General features: G+C 41.1%; 1 non-coding gene across 1 annotated transcript; it reads left to right on the top strand.

Annotated features, from left to right (window-relative positions):
• The first annotated feature begins 20,746 nt into the window (after positions 1-20,746).
• Positions 20,747-20,853, top strand: LOC120256553. Its single transcript, XR_005535349.1, has one exon. It is a non-coding gene; the product is annotated as a small nucleolar RNA R71 (small nucleolar RNA).
• The last annotated feature ends 4,993 nt before the right edge of the window (positions 20,854-25,846 follow it).

Genomic DNA, 25,846 nt, shown 5'->3' with positions numbered 1-25,846 from the left:
TTATGTATCCATTGTAATGGAGAATGACTTAAGACGATCTATGACATGTTGTTAGGGATTCATATGACTAAGAGTGACATTAGAGCTAGTGTATTTTTGTTGTTTTAATAGATAGTTCATTTATGGTTTGGAAACCTTTGTCTCCTTGCACTCTACCCTAGTTCTAGTTGTGGATTTACTTATACCCTAGGAAGGTTTGTAGCTTGTAGACCATGTAAAAAAAAGAAGGTAATTGCTTGTTTCTTTGTCGGAAACTCGGATTCATGAAAATTCCCTACCAATATTTTGTAAATACTTTTTAAAGAAAGATGGTAGAAAGAGCTATCTCCTTAGTAGTGTGAAAGCCACCATTGAGTAGTCGAATCTTGAGCATTACTGACACACCCCTTGCGTGTGTGTACCGCAAGTGCACGGGTCATCGAAGTAATAAAATACCCCGTTGAGTGGGTAGTTGAATCCATAGGGAATAGTTGATTAGAAACACAAGTGCTGCTATTTAGCTATAGTGAAAGCCAAGTTGTGGAGTTGATTCAAAATATCAATGCAAATAAAAGTAAAGAGAAAAGAGAACAAGCAAGAGTGAGAAGGAGAGGTAAGCGATAGTAAAATGGGGTACTCGGACAATGATCACCAAAGGACTATTGTTTCAAGTGCAAGACTAATATTATATCTCCTAATTGAAGTTTAATGAGTCTTGGCAATCCAAAGACACATGGTCCCAAACCTAAGGTCAACTATGACTAGCCCTCTACACTATACCCCGACAGAAAGGAATGCTCTTGACACCTCACACTGTATGGGACTGCTTGAAGCTCTAGAGATTCCAAGTGATAAACCCTATTCTCAAGTATACATCTAACCCTTTGGTCCAGGCGAAAGACCCCTAGTCACGATTAAACCCCTGCACTAAGGATTACTTCAACACTTCACTCTGTTGCTTGCGCAACTAATCTCCAGTGGAGTTTGTCTCTTGGCACTTCACTCTATCATGACTGCAAAGAAATCTTGGAATGTGGAGGTAGGATAAATCACGTCGGAAGAAAAAGGGGACGTTCCACTACCTATCAACTCACCCTCTCAACCTTCTCTAATCTCGCTAAGTCTAATCCTAATGAAGTTGTCACCCCTTCAGAGGATTACCTAGATAGATTCTCAACCTCAGTGTCACTCTAAGGGAAAATCAAATCAACAAGCACAAGAGATTTTAACTCAATTAAAACATCAATTAGAGGAAACATAATAAGAGTCAATGAAATAAAATCATCCTAAGGTTTACAAGTCCAAACACCACTAGGTGTTTAGCTCTCCATGGAGCAATACGAAATCGACAATGAAATCAAAAGTAAGTGTAAGCAATCCATAAAGAAAACCCCCTTGTAGTCCGTATCGATGGTCTTGCAGAGCCGCCTCGTCTTCTTTAAAGGTTCCCTTATCAAACCTAGGGCACACCTTGCCAAATCGATACCAACAAAAGCTCCCCCAATAGTTCTCCTAAAAAAAAAACCAATGTTGAATGCTGTAGGAAGGCTCTAAAATGAAGCAAAAGCCTCTCCAAACCCTAGCCGCACTTGCCCCAAAAGATGGACAAAAGATAGGAAGAAGATCCCCAAATAAAACTCTAAAAGCGGTATTTATAGGGCTAGAATCGGGCATCCACATGGGTGTGTGGAATTTCCACATGACCGTATGGATTTTCAGAACTTCATTTCCTGCACACTGTGAACAGTAACTGCTATAGTAATTTGCCGGAGTGCTCCCAAATTCACTCTTTTCATCGAGGCCGCATGAATGGGCACATATCCATGATAAATGCTTGTGTGATAAGAATACGAAGTGTTCTTTCCTTATGATGAGCATTACTTTTATCGGGTTTTAATGCTAATATGTGTGTATTTATGTTACTTTCATGCAGATAGGGTTGTGAGGCCGAATATTAGAGAAAGAAGCCAATGCGGATCGTAAATGCACCATTTGGAGAAAATCTTGAGAAAGTTCAAACGCGAAGACATAAGTCGGATTTGAAATGCAGGAATGTGTGCCAACCTCCTCGTACTCAAGTTAGCACAACGATTTGGAGGGGTACAAGGGCAGTCACATTCAAGCATTCCGGCTTGTGCATGTATAGCAAGATCTCCACCAACATGTCCCTTATTGAAGAAGCAAAGCGATCTACAATGTAAACATGTGCTCATTTACATTACCTCAACGAAAGCATGGATTTGGGAGTGTTTTGGGCTGGTACTATAGTAGGGCATTGTAGCAAACACTACAGCAGGTACTGTTCACAGTCGGCCGAAGAAGGATGAAAACAGAGAATCCACATGGGCATGTGGAAATTCCACACGCTCGTGCAAAAATCCACAGGAGCGCCCACATGAGCGTGTAGATTCCCGATTTCAGCCCTATTTAAGGCCTATTTCAGCCCCGATTTCAGCATTTTTTTCTCCATCTTTTACCTAACTTGAGAGAAGACGGCGGCTAGGGTTTTGAGAGGTATTGGCTAGGAATTGGGAGAGGTTCTACGGCTCTGACATCGCGCTCTGTTTTGAAGAAGGATAGTGGGAGAGCTTTCATCGGCATTGATCCGGTGAGGTGTATCCTAGGTCGGACAAAGGGACCCTTGGACGAGTAGAGGACTCTCCACAAGACCATTGCCACGACTATCGAGGGGGTTTTCTATTTATTTTTTGCTTTTACATTTGATTTCATTGATTGTAATTAGCTCCATGGAGAGGTAAACCCCCTAGTGGGTACTGCGTATTTGTGAACCCTAGGATGTATTCGTTTCATTGAACCTCTTTATTGTGCTTTCAATTAATTAATGTTTTATTTGAGTTCCAATATTGAATGCTTGATTGTATGAATACTCCCTTAGAGTGACACTAAGGTTGAGAGTTCTTGTTGGTAACCCTTGTGAGTGAGTGACACACCACGAGAGTTAGACAAAGATAGATTGGAGAGGGTTGAGAGGGTGAGTCAAGAGGTAGCGGAGCGTTCCCTTTCCCCTCCGGTGTGATTTATTCTACATTCATTTCCTCAGGTTCTTTGCGGTCATAGTAGAGTGAATGGGCTAAAGGATGACCTTCAGCTGGGGCTTAGTTGCAGGTGCAACGGAGTGAAGCATTGAAGTGATTTTAGCACCTAGGGCTAAATTGTTGCTAGGGACCTTCCACCTGGACCAAAGGGTTAGGTCTAATTCTAGGAAGAGGATTTATCATTTGGAATCTCTAGAACTCATTGCAATTCTATACTAGTGCGAGGTTGAGGGGTTATTCAATTTCTCCTCCAGGACATGTATAGAGTTAGGCATGGTTGACCTTAGATTTGGGACCATGTATTTAAGGATCTCCACGACTCATTATTGCATCAGTTAGAAAGTATAATAGAGGGTTCTTGCACTTGAAACGATTGTCCTAGGCGGAACAATATCCGGTACCCCATTTATATCAATTGCCTTACCTTCTCCTTTATTTGTGCTCTCTTTCTTGTTCTATTTATTTTGTTATTTCACATCTTGTCACACATATCACTATTCATTTTTCACTTAGTTAAGAAACAATTTAAGTGTTTTTATTCCCTACTCCATGTGGATATGATACCCCACTCATATGGGATTTTATTACTTTGATAAACTCATGCACTTGCAGGACATACGCAAGGGGCGTTGTCAATCCATACGGTAGATCACGTCAAGTCTTCCATGAAACCACATTGACAAAACTCTTGACAACGTTGCACAAGTCTGAACATATGAGTGTGATTGCCTTTGTGCCCCTCCACTTTATGTGTTCATTTGAGCACAATGGAGGTGGGCACACACCCACATATCTTTGAGTACAACTTGTGTCTTCACCTTTGTTTGATTCAAGAACTTCATCAACAATCACGTCCGCGATCTACTTTTGCTTCCTTTCTTCCAATTTTGTCTCCACAACCCTAAATGCATAAAAGAACACAAATACACACGAATGAGCTATAAAATCTGATAAAAATAATGCTCAATGTAAGAAAAACATACTTTGTATTACTGATACACAAGCACTTATCAATTACTTGTGTTCACTTGATGACCTACCGGGGGAAAGGGCTACCTCTAGGGTGTATGAAGCTACTACCCATTTAGCTCTGTGGAAATAAAGTCTTTTGGGCTAGTTCTTCTTCCTGGGTACATGGGGTACATTTCTAGTGTGAATTCACACACATATGGAGAGTATGGAGTTTGGGTGGACATCTTTCTTATGGAGTAATTAGGAAACACACTAGTCTCTAAGGGTTTCCCTTGTTGTCTGTGAATTCCCTACCTTTTATGAGATTAGAGGTCATGCACTCATCTTCTTTTATTGTGAGCCAAGTGTTTTGTTTGAGGACAAGCAAAGGTTTAAGTGTGGGGGTATTTGATAAGTGTATTTTATATAGACATTTTATATACCCTATTGCATGATTTTCTTGTCCTTTTACCATATTTTTTTTAGAAACCGGTGTTACTTAAGGTATGTTTATTAATTGTCACAGATCATTAGGCTCTGGATTGGAAAAAAAAACAAATAGAGTTGGATTCGAAGAGCAAAACGGTGTTGGAATACACTTTTCAAGACAAACACAGTCAGGAAGCATGCATATGCTTCATACCATGCTATTTTCAAAACGTAGAGAATTCTAGTCCAATTACCATGCATATGCGTATTTATGTCAGTTGATACACCAATTTGCGTGCGTCTACCACAAGTGCATGGGTGTCGAAGTAATAAATACTCGGTGAGTCGAGTAGTCAAATCCACAGGGAACAGAAGTATTAGCAGTAACCACTTCTCAGTTATCTAGTTAGAATCAAGATTTTGATGAAATGAACTCAATTGCAAGAATATGAATAAGCAACTAAAGGAAAATAGAAAACAGGGAAGATCTCAATCAATATAGATGAGGTACTCAGGCAATGCTTCCTCTAGGATCTAACATAAAGCACAAGATCTACTAAATATTTATAAACCGAGTTAGATGAGTCAAGGTAATCCAAGAACAATCGGTCTCTACCTCCAGGCCATTGATACTAGTCCCCTACGAGGTCCCAGTGGAGAAATCGCTCAATCTCAACACCTCACACCACATATGACCACAATAAACTCTAGTGATACCTAAGAGAACAACTGATTCCTAAAGATAGATCTAACCCTACTTCTAGGTGAAAGATCCCTAACACCCTACAAGGTCCTGGCAGAAAAATCTCTGAATCTCATGCCTCATAGCAAATATGGTTGCATAAAGCTTAGAGAATACCGAGATAGGAAGTACTCATTTGAAGGGAAAGGGGACACTCCACTATCTCATGACTCACCCTCTCAACCCCCTTCAATCTTGTAGTTCTAACCCTAATGGAGATCTCTCTCTCACCAAGTCAACAAATCATTAAATACAAATCAATCCCAAGTATCTATACGACATGCAAGCGGTGATAAAACAAGATTGAAACTCAAATAAACTTGGATTTAAAAGAAAACATAAAGTAAATCAATACAAAGATATGATCCTAGGGTTCACATGCCAAAATACCAACTAGGGTTTAGCCCTCTAACACACCCCTTGCATGTGTGTACCGTAAGTGCACGAGTCGTCGAAGTAATAAAATACCCTGATGAGTGGGTAGTCGTATCCATAGGGAATAGATGCTCAGAAACAAGAAGTATTTATATTTAGCTAAAGTGAAAATCAATTTGTGATGTAGATTCAAAATATCAATGCAAATAAAAGTAACATAAAGAAAAGAGGAAGCAAGAGGAATAAAGAGAAGTAATCAATGGTAAATGGGGAACTCGGACAATGCTCATCATAGGAATATTGTTTCAAGTGCAAGAATAATATTATGCCTCCTAATTGAAGTTTAACGAGTTGTGGAGATCCAAAGACACACGCTCCCAAACCTAAGGTCAATCGTGACTAGCCCTCTTCACTATGTCCCGGCGAAAAGGGATACTCTCAACACCTCACACTATGTGGGACTCCTTGAAGCTCTAAGGATTCCAAGTGATAAACCCTATTCCCTAACCTAGATCTAACCCTTTGGTCCAGGCGAAAGATACCTAACAACAATTAAGCCCCAGCACTAAGGATAATTCAACACTTCACTCTGTCACTCACATAACTAAGCCCCTGTGGAGAAGGTATATTAGCACTTCACTCTATTATGATTGCAAAGAACTCTTGGAACATGGAGGTAGGATAAATCACATCAGATGGGAAAGGGGATGCTCTGCTATCTCTCGATGATAAGTGCTTGAGTAAACATGTTTTTAGATGTGTTTTACATGCATTGAGCATCATTTTATATATGGTTTATATCTCATATCATGTATTGGGTGGTCTTTTGTGCAACTAGGTTGTGGATGCCTTGAAGAATGAAAAGGAAGCTAAGATAGGCTATAAAGATGCAAGGTTGGGAGTTTTTGTGCAATTCAAAGACCAAAACATAAGAGGAGTTCACGAACGTTGAGACGTGTGCCAACTTCCATGCAAATTCAAGTCAATTCAATAGTTGGAAGGGCACAAAGGAAGTCAAGTCTTGATGTCCCTAGAGCTTATTGCGGTCATATGGGGTGTGAGGTGTTGAGATTGAGCGTTTTCTCCACCGGAACTTTGTAGGGGACTAGTACCGGTTGCTTGGAGATGAGGACCGGTTGTTCTTGGATTAGCTCGACTCATTAGACTCGATTTAGAAGCATTTAGTGAATCTTGAACTTCATGTTAGATTCTAGGGGGAGCATCGCCCGGGTACCTCATCTTTATTGATTGAGATTCTCCCTCTATTTTACCCTTGCATATTCATCTCCGGTATTCATTTCTTCGCACATTAGATCACTACACTATCCTATTATCATTAGGCTAGAAAGTAGAGAAGAAGTCAGTACTAGTAGCCTTGTTTCCTGTGGATTCAACTACCCGACTCACCGGGTATTTTATTACTTTGACACTTGTACCCTTGTGGTACACACTCGCATATTCGGATGTGTCAAGTTTTTTGGCGCCGTTGCCAGGGAACTGGATACTAGGAATGCTAGGGCTTTGTTGCTCTAACCATTTATCTTTTTATTTTTTTTTTCTATTTCACACTATGTTTTTCTTCCATTATTCTCATTGACCTTTTATTTTGTTTTCATCTATTTCACTCTATCTTCTTCTACCATTCTATTTTGTTTTATTTTGTCTTATTTACTTTTTCTTATATGGAACTTGAATAATGATTGATCCACTTATAGATTTATGTTTACAAGTTGATGCTGTCACTAGAAAAATTGATCGACTTGTTAGAGTTCATCAACAAGGCAATCCATATCGCAGCACCTATCATCCAAATCAAAGGAGCTACCCAAATAATTTATGGGATATTGACAGAGAGCATTGGGAAGCACCTTAAGAAGAGTTTCAGTGGGATGAGAAAGTTGAAGAGGATGTACTTCGGTTGGAAAGAGTGTTACCTAGATTTATTGAAGCAACCGATGCCTGTTTCCAAAATATTGAGGCTACATTAAGTTGTCACGAGATCTCCATCAAAACCATTAAGCATCAATTAGGAAAGATCTTGGACATGCTTGCTAAGGAAAAAGAATAATTGGAACAAGCAAGGCAAGTGTCTCCGGGACATGATGAGGCCATGAACAACATTGAAGAAGTTGGGTGTTCCTTTCAAGTTGAAAATACACAAGAAAAAGCAAGCCCCAAGGTAATGGAACAAGCACTTCTTTTTGGGATTGATCAACTCATAAATTGCAAGAAAAAGATTTTGGGTTTGGAAGAAGATGTGGGTAGGAGATCGAAGCCATCCAATGATCCACCTGTGTTAAGCTTGGACAATTCCTAACCCAAATTGTTTCCTTGGAGACCAAAAGTAAGATGGTTGGACTCTCCAATGAATATTCCACCCCGACAACTAGATTCTTGGTTTAAAGGAAGTAGCTATGCAATGTCTAGTCAGGAGGAAGCCTCCATAAAGTAAGGAAGAGGTACGTAAGCTTAGTGATGTAAAACAAGTGCTTCTTGGGAGACAACCCAAGTTTTTAATTGTTTTCTAGCTTAGATTTTTATTTCTGCAGCAATAAAATCATGAGTGTGTGCTTTGATGATTTTTTGTTGGTGTTGAAGATTTCATGGAAAAATTTTGGCGATTTAAATTGGTTTTCATGTATGTGGCATGGTTTGGGGTGTAATTCATGTTTATAGTTGAAGAATTGGTGTTAATTTGAAGTTTGGAGCCTTGCGTGGACTGTCTGCAGAAATTTTAGAGCTCACATGGTTGCGTGGAATTCCCACGCGGTCATGTACAGTACCTATGCGGGGTTGTGGAATTTCCGCACCCCCATGTGGCTTATAAAAACATAAGGGGGTCATTATTCATTATCTTCATCATTAAAGCCTTTCATCTCCACTTCTCCATCTTCAAGAATCTGAACTTTTGAGCACGAAAACTAATTTTCTTCAATTCCTTGGAGATTTAAAAGTGTTTTGCCGGTATTTGCATTAAGTTTCCTTAACCGATTTGCTATGGTAAACTTCATCTTCTCCCATCTTCTCCATGCCCTTATTTTGCCAATTCATGGAGTTTTACTGGTTTATAAGTGTTGTTTTTCATGGCAAATCTTGTAGAAACACTCTAGAATGCATAATTGGCAAATTTTTGGAAGCGTTGGAGCCTAACCATGGCTTCTTGGCCATGGTTGAGCACCCACGCGGCTGCGTGGGATGGCCAGCCGAGCAGCTGCGCGCCCACGCGGCCGCATGGCCAGCCCATGCGCCCACATGGGTTGGCCAGCCGCTCGGCCATGCGCCCACGAGCTAGCGTGGGCTGGTCAGCCGTGTGGCTAGCCCACGCGGTTGCGTGGCACCCTGGCCGAGACCAGAATGAGCCCACGCTGGAGCGTGGCTTGCCTACATGCCCGCGTGTGCTGGAAAAGTACCCAGTAAGGCCAGAAAAGCATGTGGCTTGCCTTCCACGCCCGCGTGGAACCCTATACTCATCAAATTCATGCTGAACTAACTTTTTTTGAAGCCTTATTTACAGGGATCACACCAAGGTCCAAGAAACTTGCCCAGAATCATTCATGCTAGGTTCAAGAATCATCCCCACCACCAATGGCATATTGGCAGCACCAACACATGACGTCGATGCTTGAAGCGTCCCATTCATGAGACTTTAGTTTTCTTTACTCTTGTTTTCATTTTTAGTTTTCTTTATTTTATCTTTTAGATTTTAGTTTGTATGAGTTTGTTTTGTTTGTATGAGTTTGTGCTCCATTTGTTTCACTTATAAGAACTCGTACATCTTTTCTATTTTGTTGAGCTTCACTGAACCCCTTGTATACGTGCAGATGGCCTTGAGAGTGATGTTGATGATGTTTAGTTATAGACACGGTCATGTGACATTGTCACATGGTCCTGTGAGCTTCACAACCCGCACAACACACCCATGAGTCAGACTTCTCCAAACGACGAATGAGGAGTTCAGGGGAGTATTATTTTAATTGCATTCCCACACACATTTTGCTTCCATTGATGTTATTTTTATTGTTCTTACATGCATACATTGAGGACAATGTACATCTTAAGTGTGCTGGATGGTTCACCTTATACATGATCTTTACTTGTGTTCTCATAAGCATGCTCTTGTTGCCAATGAAGGTTCACCTTAGGGTTAAGAGTTTAATTCTTAGTTTTTGGAGGTTGTAAACACTAGATTTTATCATGCTGTAGTTTTCATCCGATTTCCTTGAATATTTTTGTCCGATTGCTCTTTATGCACTTTTCTCACTCATTAGACCTATGAAGACTCTAGTTCATTATTTTTGGGACTTTAGTGTGCTAGTTATATTCTGAAAAAAAGAAAGAAAAAAAATCAGAAAATCAAAAAAATAAAAAAAAATTTGAAATTGTTTGTTTGTACATAGGTGGTGGAAAGAGCTACCACCCATGATGTATGGAGCTACTCTCATAAGTCGGATACTTGTTATGCCCTAATGAGAGAAAGACCTATCTCATGGGATGCGTGAAAGCTACCACCCATGGTAGAAAGAGCTACCACCTCGAAAGTGTGAAAGCCACTCGGGAGGCATCTTGGGAAAGGGCTATCTTAGAGGTTGTGTGAAGCTACTACCTATTTTTTTATTTTTAAATAAGTCCCATTTTTAATAAGAACTTGGTAGTGGATATAGTGTTAACATGAGTTGAGTTGTTTCACACACACACACGCATTCGGACTTCTTATTTCATTTTTGATTGGATTGTTTGCTAGAGCATTGTTTGTTTTTGTCTAGTGTTTTATTTTCTCCATAACTTTAGAATTTTCCTCTCATACTCTCTTGGTGAACCTAAGGCCAAGCACTTCTCTTTTCCTTCCATGAGTATAATGTTTAATTTTGCTTGAGGACAAGCAAAGGCATAAGTGTTGGGAGTTTGATAAGTTCTTGAGTAAACATGTTTTTAGATGTGTTTTACATGCATTGAGCATAATTTTATATATGGTTTATGTCTCATATCATGTATTGGGTGTTCTTTTGTGCAACTAGGTTGTGGATGCCTTGACGAATGAAAAGGAAGCTAAGATAGGCTATAAAGATGCAAGGTTGGGAGTTTTTGTGCAATCCAAAGACCAAGACACGAACGTGGAGACGTATGCCAACTTCCAAGCAAATTCAAGTCAATTCACTAGTTGGAAGGGCACAAAGGTAGTCACGTCTTCATGTTCCTTCTCTTTGTGAATATTGCAAGACTTTTCAAAGACGCGTCGATGAAGAAAAGTCTTATAGCCTACCACATGGACATGCGCCCGACCATGTGGCCTCAAGAGAAGAATGATTGGACCACATTTGGTGAAAAGCACTATAGTACAGTTCCGAAGCAAACTACGCAGCAATTATACTGCAACAGTAATGTATCAAAGTTACTATTCATGCACCAGCGTGGAAATTCTTGCAGCCCACATGGGCGTGTGGAAAATCCACAAGGGTACGTGACAAATGTGGTCTAAGGCCTATAAATAGCCATTTTGCCCTATTCTTTCTCATATTTTGTACGGCTCTTGGGGGGTGAGATGGCTGGGGTTTAGAGAGGAGGTCTTTGCCAATTTGGAGGATGTTCTTCACCAACTTTGATAGTTTCCTTCGCTGTTATAGCACTTGGGATGCTACCGGCAGCCTAGCTTCAGAGATGAATCTTTTAAGACGTTGAACTACCCATCAAGGCCAATCATCACGAATTCAAGGGGGGTTTCTCAATGGCTTTTGTTGCTTTTCATTGTATTAATCATTGTTTTGTAACGTACCCCATGAAGGGCTAAACCTTAGTAGGTACTTGGGCATGTGAACCCTAGGATCTATTCTTTTGTATTGATTTGCTTTATGTTTCTAGTTAATCCGAGTTGATTTGAGTTTTAACCTTGTGATTTAATTGCTTGCATGTGTTATTGATATTTGTGATTGGTATACATTGTATGATTTGTTACTTTGATGTGAGAGGTCTCCATTAGAGTTAGAATGACAACGCCCCTTGCGTATGTCCCGCAAGTGCACGGGTTTGTCGAAGTAATAAATCCCAGATGAGTGGGTATCGTATCCACAGAGAGTAGGGAATAAAAACACTTAAATTTTTTCTTAACTAAACGAAAGTGAATAGTGATTTGTGTGACAAAATGTGATGTAACAAAAGTAAAAGAAATAAGAGAAAGAGTGCAAGTAGAGGGGAGGTAAGGCAATCAATATAAGTGGAGTACCCGGATATTGTTCCGCCTAGGACAATCGTTTCAAGTACAAAAACCCTCTATTATGCTTTCTAACTAATGCATTAATGAGTCAAGGAGATCCTTAAATACATGGTTCCAAATCTAAGGTCAACCATGCCTAACTCTATACATGTCCCGGAGGAGAAATTGAATAACCTCTCAACCTCGCACTCCTATAGAATCGCACTTAGTTCTAGGGATTCCAAGTGATAAATCCTCTTCCTAGATGTAGACCTAACCCTTTGGTTCAGGTGGAAGGTCCCTAGCCACAATTAAGCCCTAGGTGCTAAAATCAATTCAACGCTTCACTCCGTTGCCCAGCAACTAAGCTCCAACAGAAGGTCATCTCTTAGCCCATTCACTCTACTATGACCGCAAAGAGCTTGAGGAAATAGAGGTAGAATAAATCACACCAGAAGGGAAAGGGGACGCTCCGCTACCTCTCGACTCACCCTCTCAATCCTCTCCAATCTAGCTTTGTCTAACTCTCGTGGTGTGTCACTCACTCACAAGAGTTACCAATAAGAACTCTCAACTCTAGTGTCACTCTAAGGGAGTATTCACACAATAAAGAATACAAGATTGGAACTCAAATAAAACATCAATAAATTGAAAGCATAATAAAAAGGTTCAATGAAATGAATACATCCTAGGGTTCACATATATCCAAGTACCCACTAGGGGGTTTAGCTCTCCATGGAGCTAATTACAATCAATGATATCAAATGTAAAAGCAAAGAATCCATAGAAAATCCCCTCAATAGTCGTGGCGATGGTTTTATGGAGAGTCCTTTACTCGTCCAAGGGTCCCTTTGTCCGGCCTAGGATACACCTCGCCGGATCGGTGCCGACGAAAGCTCTCCCACTAACCTTCTTCCAAACAGAGGGCGATGTCAGAGTTGTAGAACCTCTCTAAATCCTTAGCCAACACCTCTCAAAACCCTAGCCGCAACCCTCTCTTAAGTTAAGAAAATGATGGAGAAAAAATGCTGAAATCAGGGCTGAAATCGGCCATAAATAGGGCTGGAATCAGGAATCCACACGCCCATGTGGGCGCCCCTGTGGATTTTTCGCACGGGCGTATGGAATTTCCACATGCCCGTGTGGATTCTTTGTTTTACTCCTTCTTCGACCGGTTATGAACAGTACCTACTACACTATTTGCTACATTATTACTACAGTACCTGCTACAATACCGTCCTGAAACACTCCCGAATCCATGTTTTCATCGAGATAACGTAAACGGGCACACGTTTACGCGGTAGATCGCTTTGCTCCTTCAATAAATAGATACGTTGGTGGAGATCTTACCATACATGCACAAGCCGAAATGCTTGAATGTGACTGCCCTTGTGTCCCTCCATATAGTTGTGCTAACTTGAATACAAGAAGGTTGGCACACATTCTCGCTTCTTGAACCCAACTTATGTCTTCGCGTATGAACCTTCTCAAGATTTCCTCCAAATGGTGCATTCAAGATCTACATTGGCTTCTTTCTCTAACATTCGGCTTCACAACCCTATATGCATGAAAGTAATATAAATGCACACATATTAACATTAAAAACCCGAGAAAAGTAATGCTCATCATAAGGAAAAAACACTTCATATTCTTATCACACAAGCACTTATCATAGAACTTCAAGGTTAAAGAGGGTTGAGAGGGTGAGTCATGAGATAATGGAGCGTCTCTTTTCCCTTCCGATTAAGTGCTTCCTATCTCCATATTCCCTAGACTCTATACAACTATATTTGGTGTGAGGCATGAGATTGAGAGATTTCTCCACTGAGACCTTGTAATGGGTTAGGGATCCTTTGCCGGGAATTAGGGTTGGATCTATCTTTAGGAATCGGTTTCACTCTTAGGTATCCGTAGAGCTTATTGCGGTCATATGGGGTGTGAGGTGTTGAGATTGAATGATTTTTCCGCCAGGACTTTGTAGGGGACTAGTACCGGTTGCTTGGAGACGAGGACCGGTTGTTCTTGGATTACCTCGACTCATTAGACTTGATTTAGAAGCATTTAGCGAATCTTGAACTTCATGTAGATCCTAGGGGGAGCATTGCCCGGGTACCTCATCTTTATTGATTGAGATTCTCCATCCATTTTACCCTTGTATATTTATCTCCAGTATTCATTTCTTCGCACATTAGATTACTACACTATCCCATTATCATTAGGCTAGAAAGTAGAGAAGAAGTCAGTACTAGTAGTCATGTTCTCTGTTGATTTAACTACCCAACTCACTAGCTATTTTATTACTTCGACACCTGTGCACTTGCGGTATACACACATATTCGGACGTGTCACTCTACTCACCCTCTCAACCCACTTCAACTTGCTAAGTCAAACCCAAGTGAAGTTGTCACCCCTTCAATGGGTTACCTAGATAGATTCTCAACCCTAGTGTTACTCTAAGGGAAAATCAAATTGATAAATACAAAAGATTAAAACTCAATTAAAGCATCAATTAAAGAAGCATAATAGAAGTCAATAAAACAAAATCATCTAGGGTTTACAAGTCCAAGCACCCACTAGGAGTTTAACTCTCTATGGAGCAATACAAAGTCGAAGATGAAATCAAAAGTAAGTGTAAGCAATCCATATAGATAAACCCCTTGTCGTCCGTGTCGATGGTTTTCAAGAGCCGCCTTGTTTTCTCAAAGCGTTAACAAAAGTAAGTCCAAGCACCCACTAGGGCACATTTCGCCGAATCAATGCCAACGAAAGCTCCACCAATAGCTCTCCTCCAAAGGAAATTGATGTCGAATACCATAGAACTGCTCCTAAATCCTAGCGAAAACCTCTCCAAACCCTACCCGCGCTCTCCCCAAAAGATAGGCAAAAGATAGGAAGAAGATCCCAAATCAAACTCTCAAAGCATTATTTATAAGGCTGAAATCGGGCATCCAGATGCCCCTGTGGAAATTCCACACTGGCGTGTGGATTTCCAGGCTGTGTTTTTCCTGCGCAATATAAATAGTAACTACTATAGTACTTTCACCAAAGTACTCCCTAATTCATTTTCTTCATCGAGGCCTCCAAGTTGGGCACACAACGTCGCGTCTTCCTTTCAAACACATTGATGAAGCTCTTGAAAATGTTGCACAAGTTGGAACAAGCGAGTTTGACTGCTTTTTTGTCTCTCCACTTTGTGTATTCACTTGAACATTTTGTAGGTTGGCATACACCTACATGTCTATGAGCACAACTTGTGCCTTAATCCTTGTTCGGTCCAAGTGTTTCCTCAACAATTGCTTCCATGATCTATTTTTGGTTTCTTTCTTCCAAACTTGTCTCTACAACCCTAAATGCACAAAAAAACACAAATACACACGAATGTGCCATAAATCTAATAAAAGTGATGCTCAATGTAAGAAAAGTATACTTAGTAATACTTATACACAAGCACTTATCAAACTCCCCCACACTTAAACTTTTGCTTGTCCTCAAGTAAAAATAAAACATTAAAGCATTTAAGAGGAACAATTGAAAGTGCTCGGCCTTAGGTTCACCAAAAGTGTGCAAAAGAGGCATTCTAGAAGTAAGGGGAATTCAAACATCAAATAAGAAAAATCATTTCTCTAGCTAAAAAATTGAATCGAAAAGAAAAACAAACCCAATATTGTGTAAGTGTGTGTGAACTCACTCAAGTCAACCCAACATGTACTCCTCAAATTTCTTATTAAAAGGACTTAACTATATACAAAAAGAGAGGGTAGTAGCTTCACACATCGTCACAGGTAGCCCTTTCGTAAGCGTCCGCCAAGGTGGCTTTCACACTTTCGAGGTGGTAGCTCTTTCTACCTAGGGTAGTAGCTTACACTCATCCTACGAGATAGCTCTTTCTCTCATTAGGGCATAACCAATATCTGACTTATGAGAGTAGCTTCATATTTCATAGGTGGTAGCTCTTTCCATCCCCAATCCACAAAAAAAATAAACACATATTTTTTTCCATTTTTTTCCAGAAATTTAAACCAAAACAACACTAAAATAGTCCCTTAAGTGTTGAACTTGAGTTTCCACAAGGTTTAATGAATAAGTGGTGCAACAAGAGATCATCGGGCAAAAATTCCTTAAAATTCAAGTAAAACTAGAGAATGATGATATTTAATGTTCAAAATTCTCCTAAACTTAAGAATACAACCGTTGCAACCAGGGTGAACCACCATTGTCTAAATGAGCATGAAAATATAACGCATATGTATAAAGCATGTGTAATGTGAACTCCCCAAACACTTAAGATGTACATTGCCCTCAATGTACGCATGCAAGCACAATAAAGAAATATAACAATCAAAACATGTGTGTGAAGATGGGCAATTGAAACAATACTCCCCTAAACTCCTAATGTTGTGTTTGATGGAGCTATATTCATTGAGAGTTGAGTTCCAACGGGTTGTGGAGCACACATGGCCATATGGAAAATCACATGACCATGCTAGTGACTATTCCTCAATTCCAAGACTCACAAGACCAACTGTAAGTATACACAAGGGGGTTTAGTAAAGCTTAACAAAACACAATAAAATCAAGTCTATAAAGATATGAAAATGAAATACAACTTGATACAACTAAAAACTAATAAGATAAACTTAGAAAAAAATTCCTTTCTGAGTAATACAAGTCCAAAATAAAATGTAGAAATAAAATAGCAAAAGCATAAAGAAATAGAAAAGTAAAGACGCCTCAAGCATCGGTGTCATCTAGTCTCTAGGTCTGCTTTTGCTACTCTACGGCGTGATCTCTGGTCTTTGCTTTGGAGATGGTTATAACGCTCGTGGTCTCATAACAAATGGCGAGGTCATGTCTCACTCAAGCAGCTACTGAAGTGTATTGAGACGCGCCATCACCTTAGCATGGTTCGCAACTTGTGTCATGCGAACCTCAGCTAAATCGGTTTGTAGTACCCCTATAGCACTCTCGGGCCTCTCAAAGCAATCATAGGCTCGAGATGGAGAAAATATATGCACTAGAGGTGGTTCCTGTACTGCAGGGGGTGCCTCGGTCTCCATTTGCTCCTACTGTGACTGAGGAATAGGCTGAGAACCCTCAACCTCATCACCCTCACCCTCGGGCATCTTAGGTGGTGGCACAATCATCACGAATGTGCTCGGCCCATATCTGCGCACCATACCCATAAGTCTCATAGTCTCTCGGCTCCTCTAATCGAGAAACGATATAACAATCGTCTTCTCGGTTCCTCTAATCACCTCCAGTAGACCTATCCCCATGATCAGTCTAATAATGTAGGGGCCTGAGAATATCCCTCCAACCCTGGCATACTGGCCTTGATAACGCAGATACTCGGCCATAATGTGTCCCAGATGGAGTGGCTCGCTCTATACCATGGAATATAAGTATAACAGCTCCTGTCGACTAAGAACTCATGCGGTGCCACTACGACCGTTCACTGATAGACTAAGAACAGAGTGGCTATATCAGTAAGTAGGCTAAGAAAGACATGTGGCCTTGGAGATCCTAGGCTCGTACCGACCTTGGCCACACAGCAACCTGTATGCTCACTGAGGAGTCAAACTGCCACGATAGTTGGTTGGTAATTGCTCATACTCCTCAATGTCACTATAGGCCTTGTCATACAACCCCAGTCGGATAGAAATCTGTGTCATACTCATACTATGGTACTGTCCAGAGGCATGGAACTAAATGGCATCGATGCTTACGAAGCTGGAGTACGATTGGTCAAACTTGAATTATGTAAGTACCCCTATCGTCAATATACGGATAACTGGCTCTCTAATGGACAGTAACCGATGCCAGCTACCCATAGAAAGGAGCTTATCCACCTGCTGTGCCATCTCGTTGCCCGACTGGATCTTCCTCAACACACTTAAGTCAGGGAAGCACGACTGTCCAAACTTCATCTTCAACAAATGCTCGAAACACGCTTGATGTTTGGGTATAGTGAACTCAAGCTATTCAAGAGAGGGTTGACGAGGATGTTTGCTGGCTACTTTCTTTGATCTGGGAGCCATTCCTACAAGAATTGAAAAGAAATAGATAAATTAAACCTTAAAACCAATTCTGCAGAAATCCACATGGTCGTGTGGAAATTCTACATGCCCGTGTGGATCTTTGAGGTATGGCAACAGTAAAGCCAAATTCATCGAAACATATACAAATCATATCCAAAGCTTACTAATATGTTCTACACTCACTCACAAGCATCGTGCAATCATTCACAAGCATTTAAAACATGAAACCCATGCTACATTGATCAAACTATACCCAAAAAAGATGATTGGCAAAGGAAAAGGGGAAAAGAGGCTTACCGATAAAATGAGAATCAAAAACTTTGAATGCGGCTGGAAAACAATGCAAAAACCCCTTAAATAGAAAGAGAGAAGCTAAGGAAGATGAAAGGAAATGTTTGTTGAGTGTGGAGGCGTGTGAAAATTACCCACTCCTGTGTGCCTCCACAGGGGAGCTTCAAAAGGGCGACCACATGCCCCTATCTGCTCTCGGGATGCCCACTTTGGCCTCTGAACGCATCCACACGGGCGTGTGGAAATTACCCACACTCGTATGCCTGACCCACAGGGGCATCCACACGCTCCTGTGGCTTTTTTGCTATCTCGGAAATTTTTCTAAATGTTCCACACGCCCCTGTGGAAATTCTACACGAGCATGTGGATTCACAGGGGGGCTCATAGGGGTAGACACACACCCCTGTGTCTTCTCGGGATAGAAAAATTTTCTATGCAGAGATTTACATGCCCCTGTAGAAATTCCACATGGGTATGTGCCCTTCACAAGGTCACTCACAGGTGCACTCATATGTCCTTGTGTCTTCTCGGGACGGAGAAGAAGAGCTCTGAATGGAAACACACACCCTTGTGGAAATTTCACATGGCCGTGTGTCTTCACTGGATTGCTTAGAAAAATCTACAAACTCTGCACAATATGTCTGTACACCAATACATTCTATAGAGACTGCATATACAATGAAAATCTTATCAGAGACACATGAAAACTTGCTCAAATGACCTAAAACTTTGGCAATCACAATGAAACACAATAAAACACCTACGATCCACAAGAAAAACACAACAATAGCATATTAAGATCAAAATTTCAACACTAAAGCTCTTATTCATGCAAGAACTAAACTAAGACCTAGAAAAATAATAAAGACTTGAGTTACCTCCGAAGAAGTGCTTGTTTAAGGTCATTAAGCTTGACGTACCTGCAATTACCTCACGGGGGTTCATAAAGAAAATTTGCCCTCTTACCTACAACTTGAAAGCATGATGAGCACAATTTTTGCAAGTTAGAGGGGGAGTGATCGAATTTGTTACCACACAAGGATGTGTCACCCTTACTTCATGAATGCTTATCTCCTTGTCTTTTTGAGCTTTTGGATCATCCTCTTCATTAATCCCGGAGTAGGTTGCACCTTGTCCACCAAACCAAGAGATGAAATTTCTTCATTCTTGCTTCTTGGTATAGCCACCCCTCCAATGGGTCCTGACACAACATTTCCTACACATGATTAGTAATTAACTCATCTATGGTGTCAAGGAAATACAAAGTATCATTCAAAATCAAGAGAATGTCTCATGGATTTGGCAAGGTGATATGTTAGCTTGTCCTCTCTAACTCTTAGTGCCATTTTCCACCGTTCATGTCAGTGAGAGCTTTAGAAGTGCAAAAGAATGGCCTCCCAAGTATCAGTGGAACCTCGACATCCTCATCAACATCTAACACCACAAAGTCCTCAGGAAAGATGTACTTATCAACTTTCACAAGTACATCCTCAAGGATGCCCCTCGGATGTCGCACTGATCGATCGGCCAATTGAAGTGTCATCCGAGTGGGCCTAGGCTCCCCCAAACCTAGCTTTTGAAAAAATGTATAAGGCATGACATTGATGCTAGTTCCTGAATCCGCCAATGCCTTCTTTTCACCAAAATTGCTAATGTTGCACGGAATGATGAAGCTACCAGGGTCTTTCTTCTTGTTCGGCAAATTCTTTTGCTACACTGCTAAACATGTAGCATCTAAAATCATAGATGCACACTCCTCCAACTTCCTCTTGTTAGTCAAGAGGTCTTTAAGGAACTTTGCATAGCGAGGTATTTGAGACAACGCCTCCACAAATGGGATGTTGATGTGAAACTACTTAAATAGACCCAAAAAGTTCATGTATTGCTCAACAATTTGGTCATTTTTTAGCCTTGAAGGGTAAGGAATTCTTGGTTTGTATGATGGGGGTACCACCTCATTCTCTTTAGCCCTCTCCTCAACCTCCACTTCTTTGGGTGACTCAACCATTGTCTTTCTTGTAGGGAGCCTACTCTCAACTTCACAACCATTTCTCAAAGTGATCGCCTTCACATGTTCTCTTGGGTTTGTCTCTGTGTTGCTAGGCAAACTCCCTTGAGGTTTTTCTAAAAGTGATTTCGTAATTTGACCGACTTGGTTCTCTAAGTTATACAAAGATGAGGTGTGATTGCTAAGTGTGGCTTCAACTGACTGAAATCTTGTGTTTGAAGATTGAATGAACTTGGTCAAAGCCTTCTCTAAATCAGTCATCTAGTTTTCCAACCTTGAAACTCTATTCTCCATATTCGGGGCTTGTTGTTGTTGGAAACTTAGTGTTGTCGTAATCTTTTGTTGCCCCTGATTACTCCAAGAAAGATTTTAGTGGTTCCTCCACCACCTATTGTAGGTGTTGCTATATGGATTTCCTTGACCTCTCATTGCTTTTCCTATAAAATCCACTTGTTCCACTAAAGTTGTACCACCAATAGCAATCGGGTAATCAGATAAAGCATGTCTTTCCCCACACCCAGTGTAACTCATCAGTGTTGCCAATCTAGGAGAAGTTAGAGTGTCTAACTTCTTGCTTAAGGACTCAACTTGGGCTGCCAATGATGTCACTACATCGATGAAGGATCAAGTAATTGCTTCGTTCTTGGGTTCAAACCATTATAGAAAGTATGGATAATCATCCACTCGGGGAACCCATGCTGAGGATATTTTCACAAGAGATCCTTGAACCTGTCCCATGTCTCAAAAAGAGACTTCAATTCCACTTGCGCAAAAGCGGATATTTCATTCTTGAGCTTCATATATTTTCTGGGGGGGGGGAATCTCGGCCTAGGAACGCTTCTACCATCTCCTCCCAAGTAGTGATCGATGCTTGAGGCAATGAATACAACCATTGTTTTGCTCTCCTCTTCAAGGAAAATGGGAAGGCCCTCAACTTGATGGCATCATCCTTGACCCCATTGATCTTGAGCATGTCGCACACTTCCAAGAAATTTTTGATGTGGTTGTTTGGATCCTCATTGGCGAAACCATTGAATTGTGCTGACTGCAGTAACATTTGGTTGAAGCCTAGCTTGAGCTCAAAACTCTGAGCCGTGATTGGTGGCCTCACAATACTAGATTGTATGCCAAGAACTACAGGTCTTGCATAATCTGAGAGTGTCCTCTATTGTTCATGTTGTTCAACCATATTATCAGACCCTTCAACTTCTATCTTAGCTTGATATAACTGTTCTTGCACAGGTTCCATTCCTAGTCTATGAGTTCTTCTTCCAATTTCCAGATCACCTTCAACTAATGTCGAAGGGTTACCTTGGGTCATGACCTGGAGCTGCAATCAAAGAAAGAAAAGTAAATCAGAACAATGGAAGAATAAGAAAGTGTGAAATAGAATAAGTGATGAATAGCTAAAATAGCAAAGTGCAAATGCTTCTAAAATGCATATTCCCTAGCAACGGTACCAAAAACTTGGCACATCCTTGGCCGCAAGTGTACGGGTCGTCAAAGTAATAAAATACCCCGGTGAGTAAGTAGTCGAATCCACAAGGAATAGATGCTCAAAAACAAGTAGTATTACTATTTAGCTATAGTGAAAACCAATTTGTGATTCGATTCAAGATATTAATGCAAAGAAAAAAAATAAAAGAGAATAGAGAAAGCATAAGGATTAAAGAGAGGTAATTAGTAATAAAATGGGGTACCCGGATAATGCTTACCCTAGGACTATTGTTTCAAGTGCAGGACTAATATTATGCCTCCTAATTAAAGTACAATGAGTCATGGAAATACAAAGACACACAGTCCAAAATCTAAGGTCAACCGTGACTAGCCCTCTTCACTATGCCCCGACAGAAAGGAAAACTCTCAACATTTCACACTGTGTAGGACTGCTTGAAGCCTATTCCAAGTGATGAACCCTATTTCTTAACCTATATCTAACCCTTTGGTCTAGGCAAAATATCCGTAATCAAAATTATGCTCCAGCACTAAAGATTACTTAACACTTTACTCTGTTGCTTGTGCAACTAAGCCTCGGCGGAGTTCATCTCTTAACACTTCACTCTATCATGATCGCAAAGAACTCTTGGAAAATAGAGGTAGGATAAATCACGTCGGAGGGGAAAGGGGACGTTCTGCTATCTCTTGACTCACCCTCTCAACCCTCTTCAACCTTTCTAAGTCTAACCCTAATGAAGTGTCACTCATTCACAAGGATTACCTAGATAGATTCTCAACCCTAGTATCACTTTAAGGGAAAATCAAATCAATAAACACACAAGATTGAAACTCAATTAAAACATCAATTAAAGGAAACATAATAGAAGTCAATGAAACAAAATCATCCTAGGGTTTATGATAAGTGCTTGTATGATATGAATGCGAAGCATTATTTCCTTATGTTGAGCATTACTTTCCTCCGGTTTTTACACTAATATGTGTGTTTTTATGTTATTTTTATGCAGGTAGGGTTGTGAGGCCGAGTATGAAGGAAATAGGCCAATGTGGATCATAATGCACCAATTTTGGAGGAAATCTTGCTAAGGTTCCAACGCGAAGACATAGGTCAAGTGTGAGATGCTAGAGTGTGTGCCAACCTCCTCGTATTCGAGTGGGCACATCCATTTGGAGGGGCACAAAGGCAGTCACATTCGAGGATTCCGACTTATGCACATAGAACAAGAGCTCCACCAACGCAGTACACCATTGAAGAAGCAAGTGATCCACAACGTGAACGTGTGCCCGCTATGCGTACTCCCCGATGAAAGTATGGAATTCGGGAGTATTTCGCGAGCATCAGAATAAAAGTTCATCGTAGCAAATCATCATGAAAAATTATCCACACGGGCGTGTGGAAATCGCAGAAACAGAGAATCCACACGGGCGTGTGGAAATTATCCACGGCCGTGTGGAAATTCCACACGGGCGCGTGTACCGTCCACGCCCGTGTTGTCGCCCGATTCTAGCCCTATTTAAAACCGATTCAGCCCCGATTTTGGTATTCTTTTCTCTATCTTTTCCCCAACTTGCGAGAGGGCTTCGGCTAGGGTTTCGAGGGGTATTGGCCAAGGTTTTGGAGAGGTTCTACTGCTCCGACATCGTGATTCCATTAGGAAGAAGGTTTGTGTGCGAGTTTCAATCGAGGCGTATCCTATACCGGACGAAGGAATCCTTGGACGACGAATAGAGGACTTTCCACAAGACCATCGACACGACCATCGAGGGGGTTTCTTTATGGATTCATTGCTTTTACATTCGATTTCTTTGATTATACTTAGCTCCATGGAGAACTAAACCCCTAGTGGGTACTTGGGTGATTGTGAACCTTAGGATGTATTCGTTTCATTGAACTTATTTATTATGCTTTCAATAAATTGATGCTTATTGTGAGTTCCAACCTTGAATGCTTGATTGTATGAAATTTTTCTCTAGAGTGACACTAGGGTTGAGAGTTCTTGTTGGTAACCTTGTGAGTGAGTGACACACCTCGAGCGTTAGACAAAGCTAGGTTGGAGAGGGTTGAGAGGGTGAGTCGAAAGGTACACTCCCCTTTCCCCTCCGACGTGATAGATTCTACCTCCTTTCCTCGAGTTCTTTGTGGCCATAATAGAGTGAATGGTCTAAGGGATGAACCTCCGCCTGGATCAAAGGGTTAGGTCTAAATCTAGGAAGAGATTTATCACTTGGAATCCCTAGAGCTCATTGCAACTCTATGCGAGTGCGAGGTGTTGAGATTGTTCGATTTCTCCTCCAGGACATGTATAGCGTTAGGCATAGTTGACCTTAGATTTGCGACTATGTATGTAAGGATTTCCACGACTCACCTTTGCATTGATTAGGAAGCATAATGAGAGTTCTTGCACTTGAAGCGATTATCCTAGGTGAAGCATCATCCGAGTACCCCATCTTTATCGATTGCCTTGCCTCCTCCTTACTTTTTGCTCTCTTACTTGTTGCTTTTTAATTTCGAGAATTGAATCATTACCACACTTATCATTGTTGATACTTCACATAGCTAAGAATCGAATTAAGTGTCTTTACTCCCTACTCCCTGTGTATTCGACCCCGCTCACCCGGGATTATTACTTCGACAAACCCGTGCACTTGCGGGATATAAGCAAGGGATCTTGTCAGTTTACAAGTCCAAGCACCCACTAGGGGTTTAGCTCTCCTTGGAGCAATACAAAATCAAGGATAAAATCAAAGATAAGTGTAACCAATCCATAGAGATAATCCCCTTGTCATCCATGTCGATGGTCTTCAAGAGCTGCCTCATCTTCTCCAAAGACTCTTTCGTCAAGCTTAGGGTACACCTCATGAAAACAATGCCGACAAAAGCTCCCCAAATAGCTCTCCTCCAAAGGAAATCGATGTTGAATGCCATAGAACCGCTCCTAAATCCCAGCAAAAACTTCTTCAAACCCTAGCCGCACTCTCCCCAGAAGATAGGCAAAAGATAGGATGAAGATCCCCAAATTAAACTCTCAAAGTGGTATTTATAGGGCTAAAATCGGGTATCTACACGGCCGTGCGGATTTCCAGGATGCGTTTTTCCTACGCGATGTGAACGGTAATTTTTACAGTGATTTGCTACAGCAAAATGCTACGGTACTTTCGCCAAAGTATTCCCGAATTCTTTTTTCTTCATCGAGTCCAGCAAGTTGGGCACACAACCATGCAGTAGATCACATCGTGTCTTGCTTTCAAACACATTGATGAAGCTCTTAGGGTCTGTTTGTTTGGAGGGGTTTTAAGATACATTGATTAGTGCTTGTGTGATATGAATGCGAAGCATTCTTTCCTTATGTTGAGCATTACGTTTCTCGGGTTTTTACACTAATATGTGTGTTTTTATATTACTTTTATGCAGGTAGGGTTGTAAGGCCGAGTATGAAGGAAAGAAGCCAATGTGGATCATAATGCACCAATTTTGGAGGAAATCTTGCTAAGGTTCAAACGCGAAGACATAGGTCGGGTGTGAGATGATAAAGTGTGTGCCAACCTCCTCGTATTTGAGTTAGCACAACCATTTGGAGGGGCACAAGGGCAGTCACACTCAAGCATTCCGACTTATGCACATAGAACAAGATTTCCACCAACTTGTCTGTCATTAAAGAAGCAAAGCGATCCACGACGTGAACGTTTGCCCGTTTGCGTCACCTCGATGAAAGTATGGACTCGGGAAGTATTTTAGGTCAGGCACTGTAGCAAAAGTGCTGTAGCAGCACTGTTCACAGCTGGCCGAGAAAACAGGAATTCAGAGAATCCACATGGGCGTGTGGAAATTATACACGCCCGTGTGGAAATTCCACATGGGCATGTGTAAAATCCACAGGCCCATGTGGTCGCCCGATTCCAGCCCTATTTAAAGCCGATTCAGCCCTGATTTCAGCATTCTTTTCTCCATCTTTTTCCCAACTTGAGAGACGGTTTCGGCAATGGTTTTGAGAGGTATTGGCTAAGGTTTTGGAGAGGTTCTACGGTTCTGACATCGTTATTCCTTAGGAAGAAGGTTGGTAGGGGAGCTTCCGTCGAGGCGTATCCTATACCGGACGAGGGAATCCTTGGACGACGAGTAGAGGACTTTCCACAAGACCATCGACACAACTATCGAGGGGGTTTCTCTATGGATTCATTGCTTTTACATTCTATTTCTTTGATTGTATTTAGCTCCATGGAGAGCTAAACCCCTAGTGGGTACTTGGGTATTATGAACCCTAGGATGTATTTGTTTCTTTGAACCTCTTTATTATGCTTTCAATAAATTGATGTTTATTGTGATTTCCAACCTTG

This window comes from Dioscorea cayenensis, unplaced genomic scaffold (assembly GCF_009730915.1).
Source record: "Dioscorea cayenensis subsp. rotundata cultivar TDr96_F1 unplaced genomic scaffold, TDr96_F1_v2_PseudoChromosome.rev07_lg8_w22 25.fasta BLBR01001501.1, whole genome shotgun sequence".
NCBI lineage: Eukaryota > Viridiplantae > Streptophyta > Magnoliopsida > Dioscoreales > Dioscoreaceae > Dioscorea > Dioscorea cayenensis.
The sequence above is the reverse complement of the archived record's forward strand: the minus strand, read 5'-3'. Positions and strand labels throughout refer to the sequence as shown.